The following is a 9531-nucleotide window of genomic DNA, read 5'->3' as shown; positions in this document are numbered from 1 at the left end:
AACTATTGCTTAAAAGCCTGACTAAGCGCTGCTTGAAATTGTGCTCGTTATTTTAATGTCAGTTGGGAAAAAGTTCTGACGCACTTGCTCCAATGCCTGTTTGTTTGTGCGATTCATCCGCTTCGTTCGCTCTTTGGTTTTGTCTTGATTTGACTTTTTTGCATATGGTCACCAGTTAGAAGCTGGAGCTTATCCATGTTGATTCGCAATTGCCAACTCCTTCAGCATTCATACTCGAATTTTTGCTAACAACATTCATCGATGGTCTTTACTTTGCATCTCGTTGGTATTTTAGTTTTGGACACACAAAAGACATTCAATTCTGAACGGAAAGTTGAAGAGGAGGAAAATTTTTCCAAAATTAATTCGAGCAAAGTTCAGAGTTCACATATGATTGTGAAAATGAAATTGCATAAGTTTTTCACTTTTGTTCGCATTTATGCTTTATTTTATTATAATATCCTTTTTGTTAGAATTTTTCATAGTCTGACATTTGGGAATTCATTTTAGTACCATTTTGTATAATTTTATCATTTTAACGTTAGCGCACAGCTGCGAAAATTAATATCGCTTAAGTATTATATTTTTAATTTTTATTTTAAGTAGCTTAATTGCTGAAATTCATTATGTATTATTATATATTCCTTCCTCCTTTATTAAACATTTCAATGCGAAAAATTTTAATTAAGTAATTAATTAATTAAATTTATGACATTAATTTTAAAAATTAACTTCACTTCTTTATTAGCTTATTTTTCTGCATAAAGTAATTTTATAAGTATTATACGTTCTTCAGTTATCATTAATCTACATATCTTAGAAGTGTACTCGACGTCTTCAATGAAAATTCATATTTTCAAAAAAAACTTATAATTTATCCTGCACATACGTCATATAGAAGGAAGAGATTCTGTCTATGTTTCAATAATATTACTCGTACAATAATTAAAGTAATTATAAAATTTCATTTGTTACATACATATTATACTAACAAGAAGACTTTTCAAAGTTCCATGGTACATTAGGACGAATGAACAGGCTCGTCCATGGTACATTAGGACGAGCCCTAATATTATTTGCGAAAACTGACAGACTTACCAATATCGCGTTATTAAATCTCAAAATGGTTACTGGCTCCTCGGGGAGGTATGCAAATCTGAAGTCAATTATTGCTTAGTCTGACAAAGTGATAAACAATAATCTAGAGGGGTTTTGAAATACCTCGAGTTAAAAAAGAGTATAAGTGCTTAAGTGCACTAGCTCAAAACAGCTACAACATAATAATAATTAATAACTAACTATTTAAAATTTAACCATAATATTTAATGGTACGATACTCATTTTGGATAAAAAGTTTAAGTGAATTTTTTGAGTTAGTCACAAGTTTTGGATATTGTCCAATGAACATAAGTGATTATAAAAATGGTTGGTTTTTTATCTAAATATGTCATTTTAGAGTGTTTCAATGATCAGAAATTGAAGCCAGACAATATTGAAATGCAGAAACAAGATTCTAAGTCTTTTGAAGACTTTTATTTAATATTATTATGTGGATTTATACACTGCGACCTTAAGATCTATTGTGTCCCTACTAGATCTATTAAATAACCTATGAACATATGTTCATAGTTTTTTTAAGTTCCTATTCCACTAAGGTACATCCTTGGTCGACTTCACTATACTTATCGCACAGCTGTACCCATGTGTATTCGTAATAGAATGATTGAGTTTTAATACTACTTCTAGTTGCGTTACGTGCTGAATATTTTAACCTTCACTCCATAAACTTAGTTTTGCTCTCAGGTTTTCCAGGTATTCCCTTCAGATTGTTTTCCTTAGTATTCTGTTGATAGGAGTTATACACCTTTTATATTAAACCTTATAAATCTATGCCAATGAAAAAAACTTGAAAAGTATATTATAAATAGCTAACCTTTTTGCTATTAGCCAATACATAATCACATAGTATTATAGTAAGTATTCAGAGTATTCAGAAAGTATGTATTCTGTATTCAAAAGTGTGTTGCAACTTTTATTAAATTTGAATAATAACTCTATTAGCTTAAAACATAAATTCAATTAAATGTAACTTTTAGATAATATAAAATTGAAAAGGAAGCGGATGTGACAATTGCTGATTATCGATTACAATTTGTGTAATTTACGAGTTGTGCTTCCCTTTACCACATCGAAACAAGGCAAAGCGAAGTGAAGGAGTGCAGCAAACCAAAGTGCAGACAACATTACTGAAAAATTATTTATACTCAAGTTAGAACAATTTTTTAAAAGTGCAACATTAAGATTGTTGCCACGATGCATAAAGTAGCAATGATAGTCAGGGCCTCGCCAAGCGAGTCCTTTATGCATAACCGCTGTTGATGATGTTAGTCCTTTTTGCTTTGCCTGCTAGTGATATTGTTGCTCTAACTGCCTCATGATTGTATGACAATCAGTGCAAAACTTGCTACCAAAACTTTTCGCCACAGTAATAAAGTTTCGGCAAATGTATATTTTTATTTATTTTCTTTTCGATTTTCTATCTTTTTTTATTGTAATTTATTGTTTCGCCTTCGCAGTTTCATTGAAATTATTAGATTGAAAACTTTTTGAACGCTGCAGAGAAGAACATTGAAAGTGAATTAAGTGAAATATATTGTGTTTCTGGTTAATTTAAATCAATGAGCACACAAATTTGTAGCGAATTATTTAAAATATTTGAGTATTGTACATAATTCGTTATTTTATCCAATTTTTTTCGCTGAAAACACAAATCCAATCCAGTACACACCCATACATTGTGTATAAAAAGTTCCTTATACATAGTCTAATGTAGCATATAAAATTTTTATCATTTTCGTAGTGCAATTTCCTAATTTATTCATTTGTATTCAATACTTTTCCATACAATTTTGGCTAATTACAAGTTGAAAGGAATTTTTATTTTATTGACAACTTGATTTTCCACACCTACCGCAACTAACCAACAAGCAGCCAACAACTTTTTCTCTAGTAGTCCCAATGACAATCTGACTGGCATTAACCACCCACTGGACTTAAAGGGAACAGCAAGAATATTGAATCGACAGTGTTTCGTGTTGAGGATCTCTTTTAATTGCCAATCGTGTGGAAAAATGAATTTTCCATCGCATTAGTATTCTGTGGCAGAAATTCATTCATGAAGCACTCATTAGGAAATCCTCCACTCTTCCTATCATTTCTTCTTTTTCTTCTGTGCAAGTGTATGTCTGTAAACTCATACCCAAACCACTTAGATACCTTATACTAGTCAGGCTGCTCTTAACTCTTAACATCGCTTAGCATCGCCTCGATATACCCGGAAGTACATATAACATCTGCTTTATTGGCATCTATGCGTTGCCATTACTTGGTCTATGTGTATTTATGTGTGTTTGCTTCAATTACGAAACACTTAATAGCTCTTCACTGCTCCGCCCCCAAGCACCCACTTATTGCTATCGACGTTGTTGGTAATGTCGCTTGTTGTCGGTTTTGATGAGTTGAGTCAACATATTTTGCAACACTTCCACCGCTTTGCGTGCTACTTTCATACTTATTATGTTAGCTAAAATCAAAATCGAGGAAGTGACTATAATTTTTGGTGTGTAACATGTTGCCAGTACGTGTTTCAACACAGTGTTGCCACTCGTACACACTTTTATACACGATTTCTGATTGTGAGTGCTGCTTGGATATTTTATTGATGTTCTACATGTATTTTTATGGTAATTGAGCTTAATTCTTTGCTCTGCAGTTGTTCTATAAAATGAACAAGAAGTAAAACTTTGACGAAACTACTTTTGAAATAAAGTTTTAAAGTTGACAAAAATTTTTAAATTTTTAAAGATATTTTAAAATGTATTTTATCTAAAAAAAATATACTGATGAATGAAATAGTAATTTAGTGAAATTAAAGTACTAAGTATTTAACTTAATACACGTGAAATAAGAGGAATTTAATTATGTAAAAGTGTAACAACAGTTTATTTTACTTTAATTTCAATTTAGTTAAGCTCTATGTTGTATTTTTTTTTCGAGTCTTTATGCACTAAAAGTTGGCCAAATGAGCCTCAATTTTGCAGAATCTTATATTTATTATTCATTACTATTATCTTTAGCAAATCATTTAAATGAAACAATCCAATTTTCGTATCTATTTCGAATTTTCATCAATCACTAAAATGATGTGTAGCACACAGCACAAATTTAAGGCCCCGGTATCTACATCCAATTACGAAGAAAAGGTTCTATGGGCATATTATACTTCAGATAATATTTAGTACTGCCTTTCCGCTACTGCCTTTAATATTGTCCTAATCGAGAAATCGAACGGTTTTGTTTCTCATAACCGAAGAAGCCATTGTGTTTCAATGTTGATGCATGCCTTATGTGTCGGTAAAGAATCTTGTTAAAACGTTCACAGTTTGTCATCAAAATGTTTGATTGCTCATGGTTCCAAATCACTTTTACCATGTTAGCACGTCTCAAAAACCACCGATGAGAGTTTTCTGTATCTCTCTGTCTGCTATGAACATTTTCGTATGTATTCTCTGTCAACTAAATTATATTACTTAATTAATTATTAAGTTATATTTTATTAACTTACAAATCGTTCAAGAATTTTTTTTATCACAGTAGACGACGTTTAGAAATTGGATGCAAGCTTTACGGCTCTATTGATGTAGAAGCCAAACACTCTGAAAACATCAAAAAAGTCCACAAAATTGTTTTTGCAAACCGTAAAGAGATAACTGACACATTAGACATATTAAAAGGGTCGGTTTCACTTTACATTAACATTATCTTTGAGAAAACTGTTTTCGAAGCAGGTACCGAAGCAGGTTTTTGCATGTATATAACAATGGACGAAACATGGATTAACCACTTCATTCCTAGTCGAATCGGCAGTCAACTGAGTACCACTACTTCGACAGGCTAAGCTGTTTAAAGTAGATTACAGTTCTATTCAACCACACTGTCTTATCAAAAAACAAAATTATGTGTATATTGTATATATGACTTATCCGGCATCTATATTGAATATACTTTAGCAAGAAACTAAGCAAAATTCGTCTTGCTAGTGTAGATGTAGTGTTAATTAAATAATTAACACTATTAATTATTATTTAATATTATTAATATATTAATTAATGAATTAATATGATTCTTATTTCTTTATTTAGTTATATATAACTTCCCCAAAAGTAACAAATAGAACTATAGTTCTATAGAATTATTAACTCAATATTTTATTAATTTTTAAGGATAAATGAGGATGAAATGATTTTTTAATAAATTTATATTTTGCAACATCAACTCGTACTACAGATATGCTTCTGTTCAGTGTAGTAAAAACTCTCGACTTCTTAAACTGCAATTGAAGTTAATTGACCGGTATAAACCTTTAATAATGAAAATTTCATTACGCATAAGCAGTATTCAATATTTTCATGAGTATAAATAGAAAAAATGTATTTAATATATGAAATCAAAATGTATTCACATTCTTTACAAAATAATCAATAAAATCGTTCTGTTAATTCCTAATTATTATCTAACGAAACTATTTCTTCTCAAACTCCTTAAACTGTTTAAGCAGTTAAACTCGATAAAAGAAAGCAAATAATTTGTTGGCAAATTCTTTACGAAATCAACTCAATTAAGCTTAATTATTTCATGCTTTGCACAAGAAGAAAAACTTTTCACATACTTAAACGCACAATAAAAGTTAATTTTGCGCAGTTCTTGAATATGTAAAGAGTCTTGTGTAGAATGGGCACAATCTGTCTGACGGCATCTATCCGCTTCCTCTACGAAAAGCGATTCACTAACCATAACACACATGCCATGGAAAATCCATTTCAGATTTCTAAGAATAGCAGCTGATCTACGACGCTGCCACTTTGATTATTATTCACTTGGGCATTTTTATGACCTCCTTCCGTGCCAACTTTCAACTTCTTACTTTTTTATGCAAGTGAACTTCACAACTCTTCAGTGAAGAACATTAAGATAAAAATGGTGTCGGAGTGCTTATTGTGACAACCTTAAGGGCCGTGAGAATAACAAATCAGGCAAGCAAATAAAAATAATCATAAGAATGTAAGTTTTATTGGTCTTTTACGGTTTTTTTTATTATTGTTGTTGGTAACAACAAAGAATTGTTTTGACTAGGAAATTCAAAATGTAACTTATTACCGAAGTACAATGGCATGCATAGACAAATAATTGCAATAATTTTAAGAATAATTGGAAAAAATTTTAAAGTTTATTTGTGATTTTAAAGAGTATCCTTATTAAGTAAGATTTCATAGGTATAGAATTTATAAAAATTTGCAAGAAATCAACATATTTTGTTCCTTAGAAAATGTCCTTCATTAGAAAAAGTGTATAAATTTTTCAAACTGATAAACTATGAGTTCAATAATTCATTGCAATTAATTATAGATACTAAATATACTTTAAAGTCTCGCCATATAAAGAGTCCAGCATCAATTAATAAGATCTCAGCATCGAAGTTAAAAACGATTAAATGGTGTGTAAAGAATAAAGACAAAGCCTATAAGATTCATTAATCCATATATGGGAGGTTATGTAAATTGCTTATTTTTGATCGCACGATAATATCCACAGAAGACGGAATGAAGCAGAAACCCATCATCGGTGATCTTTAGGCCGTGCATTCACGGTTACTGTAAATATCAACCGTGAAAAAATTTGAAAAGGTAATTTAAAGTTATGGGCAATCAAATACTTTGATGAACGATTGTGAACGTTTGAAACAGATTATTTACCGGCGCACAGAGTATACTTCATTTTGACTGCACAGTAGCTTCTAAGGTCACCAGATGTTAATGACCTAATATTTTACACGAAGGGTAGCAGTAAAAATTGAATGAAGTTTAATGTATCCGTAGAACATGTTGTGGTTTCAAATTTGTGCTGTGTGCGACAAGTCAATCTGATTCAAAACCATATTTAGCACTGAAGACAGACTTGTTGAAATTCGACAAATCCAGCATATTTGATTGATTTAAGAGAAATGCAATATTCCGAAAAGATAAGGCTGATTTGGGTATTACATAGTATATAACGACCAAAGAAAATATTGCATAAATATGTTTTACATGTTTATATGTTTTTTATTAATTATTAATATTTAAAGAAACTTGCAATTTATTCTGGTTTCCAGTATCCAAAAAGACTTATAACCTAGCTAGTTCTGAAAATTTTTATTGGCCTTACACATTATGCAGCAATTTGAGATTATTTTCTTCTACTGTAATAAATCCGATTAACAAATTGTAGTATATCAAATTGTGAAGTAATATGTTAGTAATAATATGACCACTTTTGAAAGTAAAACAAAGGACCAATCCCATATTCGGCTTATACGATACTTTCCAGAAAAGTTGTCGATATATAAAAAATTCGTATAAGTAATTAATTCCTTTAAAAAAATGTAATTATATTGTATAATGAAAGACGCTGAGACTGTAAAAAGGATACCTAATGGACGATCGTGTATCAAAGCTTTTGCGATCTTAAGAAAAAAATGTGCCATAATTATAGTTAATAGGGTTGTTATAACATAATACCATGTGGAGGGGTAATCATATAGCGAAAAATGTATATATTTCATGCTGTAGGATATTGAGCTGTCTAAAAAATACTCTGCGAACGAACAGTTATTTCCAAAAAAACACTTATTTGCCGGATTTTTATAAGGTTAATGTATATATTTTGAAAAATACATAAATTAGTGAGTGAGAATGGTGGGACTTTGCAGAAGCTCCCCAGTTATCAAAGAGTAAAAGTGCCCAGACGCACTAACTCGAACAGGTCTCAATATGAATATATATAACACAATATTTTTATAAATCAAAAAAAAAATTAATTAAAAGTAGAAAAAGTTAAATAAGTATCAAATATCTCCACTGTACTTCATATGAACGCTTATTAACAAACTTTTCAACAAAAGTGTTAACAAAAGTAACTAAACTCTCCAACTACAGAAAAAGTTGTCTCAATAGTTTGTAACAAGGCAACTTGAACTCAAGTGTTACACATATCCACACACATACGCACTCAAATGGAGGATAATAATATTTATAAGACTCCTTAAGGACCTCTCAAGTGCACTTGAGCATAAATAAAAGCTGCAACAGGAAAAAAATATCGGTTGAGAAAAGTTTTTTGCTTCTAAATGTTGGTACTCAAAGTGACCCTCGTGGCTAGTTGGAGGATATATAATAATTTTGCATGAAAGTGGTGAAAGTTGACCATAATTTGTGCTTTAATTTCCCACAACAAACACCGAAATGACCTCAGGGTAATAGCGAAACAATAAAAATTGAGTAAGTATACGTAGCGTGGTACCCCCGCACCACTCAACATTGTTATTTGTTTGCATAATATTTTTATTTCTGCCGGCATTTGTTTACCTACAAAAGTGTGCTGGTGTTAAAAGTTAAACAAAAAAAGTTGAATTATTCCTGCAGGATATGATAAATATGCAGGATAACGTAGCGTTTGTGTCAATTTTTGACAAAAGAATTTCAATGTGTCAAAATTTATATAAAAGCAGGACATGAAATAAATAAAAATTATTTATTTTTGGTTTTCTTTTTATATTTCATTACTTTGTTTTATTTTTTGAGGCTTTTTGCGGTGGGTGGTAGGCACACAAACGAAAATGTTTCAATTATTCATGTTTTTCAAAAATTTAAAGTGAATTCACTTTTATTGAAATCTTTCTAATCTTAAAGAGTTTTCCTTTAAATATTTGGTATTTAAATATTTCTATAATTGTGCTGCATTTTATCTACTTTACTTTCTTAATTAAATAATAAAGTCCCGACTACCAATTATTTTATTTCCTTTTTAACTGCTGCTATGGAGCTGAGAGCCCATCTGCTTTATGCAGCATCAGGTCCAGTTTTTGTTAACGATGTGTTTGCAATTTTTATATGCGTTAAGTATAAATTTACAAATCGAAAAACGAATCTGACACACTCGTAATAAAATCATCATCAGCGTCATCAATAATTAATGACAGCGACATGACCTCATCGATAGTCACGATTCCTGAATGGCGTAATGTCTAGTAGCAAAAATGGACTAGTTGATATAGGAGTAGGAGTTGTAGATTAGCGCATATGTGCATTGCTAGTTTTGGTGTTTAATAGATATATTTTAACATGATAGGTTTTCTACATTCAGTCAGTTTTAACTTAATACATCTGTGATTTTAAATTCGACATATTAATAATCTATTATTTAGCATTATGCAGATTATTTTAGATTATTTTCAGTTATAAGAACATATATGTATGCAAAATTCAAATCATATATTATGTATATAAATCAATTATATACTTGAATTATAAATAATAATAATAATAGTTATGTCTCGTTTCGACTATGATTTCGACAAATGAACTAGTTCATATTTAAAATCATATTTAGAAAACAACATCTATAACTATTTGAGATTCTATAATTTTCAACAAG

This window comes from Teleopsis dalmanni, chromosome 1, assembly GCF_002237135.1.
Source record: "Teleopsis dalmanni isolate 2A chromosome 1, ASM223713v2, whole genome shotgun sequence".
Lineage (NCBI taxonomy): Eukaryota > Metazoa > Arthropoda > Insecta > Diptera > Diopsidae > Teleopsis > Teleopsis dalmanni.
Note: the sequence above shows the minus strand (reverse complement) of the source record.